Raw genomic sequence first — 8,150 nt, 5'->3', positions numbered from 1 at the left:
AGGTAAATTGACTGTGGCGCTGTCACTTTACAGCAAACCTCACCAAAAAGTAATGGGAGATAATGCGCTCGCAGAAGTTCATTGGCAGCTTCGCAACAGAATTGCCATTCATGTTGTCTTCTTACAAAGTGGGGAGAAATTTAACTATTTTTCTAAGGGAAAAAGAGAGAGAGAGAGAGAAAGCTTCTGCACCCCTCTGTTTCCTTTCATCCAGGAACTAGCAGGAAACAATGCCATGAGCCAGGGAAAGCCAGGGCAGCCGGCCCTGTTCCCAGCTCCCGATGGGTGCAGAACACCAGGCAGAGGGAGAGCACGCAGCCTGCACGGGGTGCTAAGCCCCACGCCTGCCGGCCGCTGCGGCTCCCTGCGCACGTGGGCCATTCCTGATAGTAACACAGAGAGCGTCAGCCCCTGTGCGAAGCTTGCACGGTCGCTCTGAATCCTACGAGGCAGCCTCTGTTCTCAGGTCTTTGCCTGGAACTTGAGACAGGCTTGAAGAAGGCAGCCATGCTAAGGGGGTCCCGGCTTTCACCACAGCCTCAGCCAGTGCCCTGGGGCAGGGGTTTCCAACCCGGAAATGGCTTCAGGAGGCCATACGGTCTCTGAGACTCTCGAAGACGCGTTGGTATCTGGGCCCGGGGGAGGCGGGGGAGGGGTCCCGAAGCGCTCCTTTACCTCCGATGGATAAAGGGCCCCTGTATGGGACGAGCCCCACTGAGCCAGATCTGGAGGCCTAGATGGCTTTCGTCACCTGGGAGCTCCCCAGCAAGTGGAGACCAGGACCCTGCTGGTCAGACTCCCCCTGGAGACCCTGAGCCTCTCCTCCGGCCCCAGTCACGTAGATGAGAAAGCATCAGCTGGATGGCCGGGCAGGACTTCTCCGGCAGGGAGAAACGCCTGAGCAAAGGTGCCGGCAAGGAGCCTGGGGACCACCGGCCGCAGGTGGCATTGCTGGGATGTGCAGCGGGAGGCCAGGACCTGGTTCCTCAGGCCCTGCTACGAGCTTGGAATCCTCCTTTGTTTTTTGTCTGAGAGGCAGAGAGATCTAGACACACACACACACACACACACACACACACAGAGCTCCCATCTGCTGGTTCAGTTTCTAAGGCCACAAGAAGGAAGGAACACAGTCACCCCTGGGCACACCACCGAGTGGGGGGGCCAGCGCTACAGCACAGCTGCTTCAGGGCACGGTCCAATTCCCAGCCGCTCTGCTTCTGGTCCAGCTCCCTGCTTGGGCACCTGCCACCCACGTGGGAGACCAGGATGCAGATCCCGGCTCCAGCCTGACCCAACCCTGGTTGCTGTGGCCATTTTGGGAGTGAACCAGCAGACAGAAGACCTCTCTCTCTCTCTCTCCTCTCTCTCTCTCTCTCCCCTCCCTCTCTGACCTTCAGATAAATAAATCAATCTTATCATTTATGCTCGCAGCCACCCAGACCCCTCGGGTGTTTATCTCTAGGTATGGGTTGGAAACAGCAGCCAAGGAGGAGTTGGGCATGGCTGAGGGGCACAGCTCGGGCTGAGCCTGGCCCTCCAAACACAGAGCCCTGTCCCTTCCCCCACCAGGGTCCTGGGACTCCAGCTCCCTCACGGACTCCATCCATGCCCCTCCCACCTGCCACTTCCTGTTCCCTCTTTTATAGTAAACGGTGAGAAAGTAAAATCAATAGGAAATAATCCACATTAAAAATGACTCCATTAAAAAGACAAGCCTAAAAACATAAAAAAAAACAAAAGTACAGCTTTAAAAAAATCCATTGGACAAAATCACCACCGTGGGCAAGGAGGGAAAGTTAATCTGAATTTTAAAATCTCGGGGCCAGCGCTGTGGCGTAGCAGGTAAAGCTACTGCCTGCAGTGCCGGCATCCCATATGCACGAGTTCAAGTCCCAGCAGTTCTACTTCGATTCCAGCTCTCTGCTGTGGCCTGGGAAAGCAGTGGAAGATGACCCAAGTGCTTGGGCCCCTGCACCTGCATGGGAGACCTGGAAGAAGCTCCTGGCTCCTGGCTTCGGATAGACACAGCTCCGCCATTGTGGCCAACTGGAGAGTGAACCAGCGGATGGAGGATTCTCTCTCTCACTCTCTCTCTCGCTCTCTCTCTTCACCTCTCCTTCTCTCTGTGTGTAACTCTGACTTTAAAGTAAACAAATACATCTTTAAAAAAATAAAAATATCAAAGAGTTGGCGTTGGTGCTATGAAAAAGCAGGTTAAGCCACTGCCTGCGACACCAGCACCCTGTGTCTGAGCACCAGTTCTAGTCCCAGCTGCTCCTCTTCCCACCCAGGCCCCTGCTGACACACCTGGGATAGCAGCAGAAGATGGCCCAAGTGCTTGGGCCCTGCCGCTCGTGACGTGGGAGACCTGGGTGGAGCTCCTGGGCCCTGACCCACTCTGGCTACTTAGGGAATGAACCAGCAGAAGAAAGATCTCTTTTGCTCTCTCTCTCTCTTCCTCTGTCACTGTGCCTTTCAAATAAACAAATCTTTTTTTAAAAAAGATCTCTGAGAGTAAAATCATCCCAGCTCGATGCAAGGAGCGCTGATGTTCAATTACAGAGGAGGAGTCAGAGGGTGGAAGCCCTCACACTGGTGGGCGAACTCAGCAGTCACTGAGCTACAGCAGGAAGGCTGCCTGGAGGAGGCGGCGTTTTCCCCAACCGTTGAAGCTGGGCTGCAGGGGGGACAGGAAGTCTCCTCGGGAGCGGATGCTTGCGAAACACCGAGTTGGGGAGGTAGAGGGCGCTGCACTCCGGAGCGACTGGGTAGCAGCACCCCTAACCGAGGCAAGCGGTTTCCCTGGGGCAGGCGACATGGAGGGGTCAGCTGTTGGTCTGCCCAGGAGTTTGGAGCAAGGTCAGACACGCCTCCCACGCAGCAGGATAGAGGGGTGCTCCGGAAGCCTCCGCACCACCTGTGGCCGTGCCCCCGCCGGCAGGGTTGAAGCAACATCACTGACTCAGGGTCCGAAGCTTCGGCCCCCTCCACGCCCCGCCCTGCGAGGCCTGCGTGGCCCGGCGTGGCTTCCCGGGGTGTGGCCATGAAGGCTCCTTCCCTGCTCCAGCAAGGGTGGGGGCGGAGAACACGCGCAAAGCACACAGGCGCTGGCACAGTGGGCAGGACTGCCCCGGTGGCTATGGGGGCTACGGAGAGCGTGTTGACCCCAGCCCCTCCCGCATCCCACTCACACGCCTCCCCTGCACACGCGCGTGCGCGCACACACGCACCGGCTCCGCCAGGCTTCAGCTCACATTAGTGGAGCTGTGTCGGCCCAGCAGAATCGGACAAAGGGCATGGCGAGGACTTGGCTGGAGGCTGCGTCGACGCCACTCAGAGGCCCCGCGACATTGTGAGATCCTGACCTTCCCTGTGTTCCGTCGCCCCCCTCATCTCAGAAGCCTGCTGACCGCAGGTGCCCGGGGGGTGCTTCGTGCCTTTGGTGGCAAAACACGAGGCTGTGTAGTCCGCCAGCTCTCCCCTGCTCTCCACCACTGTGAACCCCAGAGAGGCCACGGCTGCCCCAGGCTGACGGCCAAAGCCCTCCTGCCCCCAGGAGGCTCCTCCTGCCCCCACCCTGTGAACTGAGCCCTGCACGAGGGCTGCTCTCCACCCCAGCCTACTCCCCTCGGGGTTCTGCGCCCTGTGGGCCCAGCACATCTGCAGAGGGAGACCTGCCTGTCCCCTCGGCCCCCGGACGACAAAACCTCCTTGCGATGGCAAAGGACTTAGTCTGTCCCGCACAGTGATGGCGGCCGTGCCCTGGCGCTGGGCCCTCCCGTCTGCCCCTCCATGCTGTGTGCACAGCAGGGCCCTTCTACAACCCTGTGGTCCATTTGGATTTTAGCCTCTCTCTGGGTCCATTTAAAGCTCTTCCCCTCCCAGCCTGCAGCTGAGGGCCTGAAGGAGCCCAGCGCTGCGTCTGCTTTGTCCTGTCTTCCTCCACCTCTCCCTGGAGGCTGGGTGCTGTGGTGAGGATGACCCCCTTGCCCCTCCCTCCTCTCTGTGTTAGGGGGTGGGGGCAGGGAGGCAGATGAGAGGAGGCCCCTTTTGAACTGGCAGCCCTCCAGGGGCATAGAGGGGTGTGTTAGGGACTGAACTGTGTCCCCCGCTAAGTTCCTGCTGAAGCTCGAACCCCCCAAGCGAGTGTGCTTGGACATGCCTTTGAGGGTGTGTGCGAGTGTTAAGTGAGGTCCTGGGACAGATGCTCTTTGGAGAAGACCAGGAGACACCAGAGAGCGCTCTCTCTGTCTGCCCACACGGAGGAGCGACCTTGCAAGGACACTGCAGGAAGGCGGCCAGGAAGAGAGCCCGGCCCAGAAACCAGCCCTGCCAGCCCCTGGCCTTGCACCTGGCTTGTGCACAGAGACTCAGGCGCCCGGCACACCTGCTCATGGGGCCACACCCCCTCCCCTGCCCTGCGCCCTCTCCTGGGTTCTCAGGCTGCTCCTCTCTGTCCCACCCCGGCAGCTCAGCGCTGTGGGTCGCTGTGACTCCAACGCATGCATCATCTCTCTGCACATTTGCTTCTGCCTCTCCCTGCGGCACAAGCCTGCGCGTGGTCAGGTTGCACCTGAAGTGAAGTTGGCAATGGGCTGAGCCTGTGTCCCACGGAGCAGCTGGGTGCTAAAGGCTCGGTGGGGGGATGGGGTGGTAGGAAAATCCAGCTGGTGAAAGACAGCTGAGGCTTGGAGGAGAGCACAGAGGGAGGGGCTGGGGGCAGGGGGAGGGGCTAGGGAGGTCAAAACCAAAGAGAAAAGGAGGGGAGTGTTGGGGGATGGGGATCCCCGAATTATGTTGTTGGGGGTCAAGAACCCCGGCTGGTCACAGGAAGTCCAGGTGCTCGTCTCCCGGCATGTGAGAATACAACCGGGAGCTGTGGGCATAGCAGGATTTATTGGAAGGTGGGAAGATTATTTTTAGGCAACCCCCAGAGAGAGAATCACTCCCATCCAGGCTGGGTGGTGCTCAGAGCAGCAGGGCCTGACTGAAGAGGCAAAGGAAGCCGGGTCTGGGGCGCAGCTGCAGGACACGTGGTGGTCTCCATGGAGGTGGCCCATGCCCGATGCAGGGAGAGGCTCAGGCAATGCAGGGAGAGGCTCAGGCGCACGAGCAGTGGGTGTGCCCAGGTCTCCGTCTGGCTGCACCTGCACGGAGGGGGGTGGGAGGCGGGCAGTGCTCTGGGCTTGGAGGTGCCAGTCCTCAGTTCCTTGTCCCTTCCTGACTCCCTGCCTCACCCACATTGGGCAGAGAGAGGGAGATGGATGGGAAAGAGAACTTGGAGAGGCAAGGTGCTCCTGGGGAGCCGGGCCTGCAGCCCAAGAAAAGCAGACGCTGTGGCTTGAATATGCGCCCCCCAACATGCAGTGCTAAGAGGCGGGATGCTGTTTGGGAGGGGCTTGGATTGGATCAGATCTCCACTGTGGAGGCCCCGGGGAGACTCCTGGTGGACAGACGAGGACAGACACGTGTGCTCCGCCCCTGTCTCCTGCCACTCGACGCCCTGTGCCACCTCTGCACTCTACCAGCAAGAGGTCAAGTCCACGAGACCCAGCTGATCTTGGCCTGGGAACCTCCAAATCCGTGAGCCAAAATGAGCTGTGCACAGTGTGCGAATCTCTGGGTGGCTGTGAAACTGTATGAAATGCAGGCCAGACCCTGGCCACGGCGCACACACGCACACACACACACCTTGGCCCTTACTCACACGCGGTACTCAAGCCTGTGTTTGCACAGCTGGACATATCTGTGGACACACGTGCCCATGGACCACAGCTTACTGTGGCCTTCATGCTTCAGCCTGGGGCACAAGGGGCCGTCCCAGAAATGCACACCATCCCCTTCTCAAAACAGCTGTGAAAAGGAGGAGGAATGAAGCATGGGCCCTGCTCCTCTGGGCAAACCACGCCCAGAGGCACCACGTGACCAGCTCCTGTTCTTCGAGCACCGATTACGTTCCAGAATTTTCCGTGCATCGCCTCTCACCTCCCCCCTCCCCCACGGAGCTCTGCGGGACCACTGGTGTCCCCGCTGCACAGACGAGCCGGCTGAGGCTTAGGAAAGTTGGGGCGCTACTGATGAGTCCTGTGGGAAGTCCGAGGCAGGTGTGAAGCCAGAGCCCCGGCTTTGTCCTACAGACAAGGGCATAGACAGGCCAGGTGGGGAGCGATCAGCCTCAAGAGGCACCCACTTTTCCCGGCTCCCTCCTCCTGCATGCTCGCCACGCCCAACACATTTTCCTGTGTATGGAAGAGACTTAATAAGCGGTTACGGGAAATGACAGAGTTCTGCAGGCAAACAAAATTGTGATGAAGCAGAATCCTGCCAGCTCAGACTCGAGCAGGATTAAAATAAAACCAGGGACCGTCTATTTTCAGTGGCAACGGGCGAGTCACGGCGTGAGCGCCTTGTGCCTGCTGGCCAGCGGGCCGGACGGAGGAGCACGCACACGCTTGCCACACACGAGGTCGGTCAGCGCCCTGTCCTGGCTGCGTCGTCCACCTGCCGGCTCGCCCAGAGAGAACGGAGAAATGCCAGCCTTGACCCCACAGCCCCCGAAGAGCCCTGTCACTCAACAGAATCGGGAGGCAGGACCAGGGACCCCCGCTGTGTTCTGTGCCTTGCACGTGCCGCCCAGAGGACAGAGATGAAGTTCTGGTCCCGGCATGCACTTGGCCTCAGAGGGGCCGGGACTGGAAAATGGTCAGAATCCAGGGTGGAAAAGCTCAGCCTACGGGCTTGACTCTTAGTTAACCTGACAATTCAATTACTCGGGCTAACCAGTCGCGGTTAATCAAGGTTACAGTGGAACTGGGATGGACGCTACAGATTACTTCCACCCTGCTGACCAAAATGTTCCATAAATATGACCTTTCCCCAGGAAAGACGGGAGTGTGGCTTTCACTTCTCATCAGCTCATCCTGCCGTGCCCGGCGCAGCTCTTTCTGCAAGTACTTGCGGGCGGCAGGAGAGCAGCGAGGAGAGGCAGCCTCGCCCGCACCCGGCCTCGGCTTCCTAATGCCGGGCATTCTGACTTTCCCCCGAAGGGCCTCAGTTTGCTTCTCCGGAAAGTGGGTGACAACAGCCACCCTCGGCGGCTCATTACTGAGTCCAGTCTCGAGGGCAATCGTGGGATTCTGGGAAGGCGAGACAATAGAGGAGAAACCCAAGAAACAGGGAGAGCATGAAGGAAGGCAGGGCTAGAGCAGAAAAAGTGACGGATGGAGGCATCGGCCACCCGTGTGCCCCCGACGTGTCACGGTGGGCAGGGTCAGAGGGGAGACGGGCGGCCCCTAAGGCAATTTGCAGGGCTCCCGAGACAGACAGCGGTGACCACGGCTTACAAAACAGGATAAGACAGCCCGTGCGTCCTTGGTTTCATATTCCAGCACTGTTTATCCATAAAGATGTCAAAATCCAGCCCCTTAGCAGGGCTACACGCAAGGCTGAGTAACCGATGACATCACCCCAGTCCTGCAGGTCCCCTCCCAGCCGCTGGCTCGCGTGGAAAACCCTGCACCCCCGCCTCAGCCATCGCACCCTTGCTCAGGGGCCCACTTCCTGAAGGTGCAAGAAAGAGCAAAGTCTGCGCCTTTTTAGCAAAAATGCTACATTAGGCGTGACTGCTGTTTTATTAAAAACAGTCCTTAGGAAAACCGGGTACTGAATCTAGCCTGAACTTCCCCTCGTGAGATAAAGCAAGCTTTCCGAGTGATAATTGGTACAGAAATATCGAAGGCCTCGTGAATTTGCATGCCATCCTCACTCCGGGGCCATGCTAATCTTCTCCATCTCGCTCCAAGTCCAGTGCGTGTGCTGACGAAGCCAACACAGGGCATGTATTTTTATTCTCATCACACCGAGAGGCAATGAGCTCAGGGTTATTCACCCCCTGAAGGTGTGTGCAGGACAGGCAGCCCCGGGCAGCCGTGGCAAACCCACGCACCTGAAGCACTGGCAGAGGGGAGAGGAAGGAGCTGTCCCCTGGTAGGTGCTGAGCTGCGGGGAAGCCGTCCCTCCCCAGTGGAAGGTGGCGGCAGGCAGGCAGACCCACATTCTGCCCTAGGGAGGCTGGGGACAGCTCCAGCACGCAGATGAGCCAGGCCCCAGCACCCAGAATGGCCACAAGGAAATCTTTTATGTTAATA

At 58.8% G+C, this 8,150-nt stretch overlaps 1 non-coding gene across 1 annotated transcript; it reads right to left on the bottom strand.

Annotated features, from left to right (window-relative positions):
- Positions 1-7,727: 7,727 nt before the first annotated feature.
- LOC127488279 (U6 spliceosomal RNA) lies at positions 7,728-7,834 on the bottom strand. The gene has a single exon (XR_007915876.1). It is a non-coding gene; the product is annotated as a U6 spliceosomal RNA (small nuclear RNA).
- Positions 7,835-8,150: the final 316 nt, after the last annotated feature.

The sequence above is a fragment of the Oryctolagus cuniculus genome, chromosome 8 (genome assembly GCF_964237555.1).
Source record: "Oryctolagus cuniculus chromosome 8, mOryCun1.1, whole genome shotgun sequence".
NCBI classification, from domain to species: Eukaryota; Metazoa; Chordata; class Mammalia; order Lagomorpha; family Leporidae; genus Oryctolagus; species Oryctolagus cuniculus.
Note: the sequence above shows the minus strand (reverse complement) of the source record. Positions and strands in the feature narration are given on the sequence as shown.